The sequence below is a fragment of the Macrobrachium rosenbergii genome, chromosome 5 (genome assembly GCF_040412425.1).
Source record: "Macrobrachium rosenbergii isolate ZJJX-2024 chromosome 5, ASM4041242v1, whole genome shotgun sequence".
Taxonomy (NCBI): Eukaryota; Metazoa; Arthropoda; class Malacostraca; order Decapoda; family Palaemonidae; genus Macrobrachium; species Macrobrachium rosenbergii.
The window spans coordinates 3,090,918-3,091,697 of NC_089745.1; the positions used below are offsets into that span (position 1 = coordinate 3,090,918).

Genomic DNA, 780 nt, shown 5'->3' on the forward strand with positions numbered 1-780 from the left:
TATTAATTTAGTTTATGTATGAATGTTTACATGTATGGCTGTGTTTATGTATGTACAGATGTGTGTATATGTTATGTATATATATACATATATATAATATAAATATTAATATATATATATATGTATATGTGTATATATATCATATATACAGTATATATTTATATATATGTATATATACATATATAATATATATATTATATATATACATACATATATATATATATATATATATATATATATATATATATATATATATATATATATATATATACACACAAATCATAAACCAACCTAAAGCGAAAACCATATACTTCCACCGCCAAAATAAAAAAAAAACCTGCCTTACCGAGAACATGTCTAAAGAAGAAGAGGCTCGAGTCGACTGAATAATGCAGAGCAAAACGTAGCCACTTTATATATGCCTCGAAAGCATCCCTCCCTTGACACCCGCCCTACTAGGGAAGAGCAACTAGGGAGGAGCATGATGGGCAAAGGCTGCTCTTCTTACCTTACCCGCATTTTTTTTTTTTTTTTTTTTGGCCTCTCGACTGATCCAGTAACCTTCACTTTCAACTGGACACAACATGCACGTCGCAGACAGATCTCTTATTTTGTGCATTGTTGTTCCATGACACACTTATATTCCGACTGTCGGGTCAGTCTCTTATCTAACTCGTACATTTCTTTTTTCTTTGCTTTTATTTTTCTTCATCTTTTACAACATGATATGAATACAACGTGATATCGTTAGATTTCATTTCTTCACAAATGCTACCTGGA

At 30.3% G+C, this 780-nt stretch overlaps 1 pseudogene; it reads right to left on the reverse strand.

Moving 5' to 3' along the window:
• Positions 1–780, reverse strand: part of LOC136838968 (cuticle protein AMP1B-like) — a 1,952-nt pseudogene extending 1,172 nt beyond the window's left edge.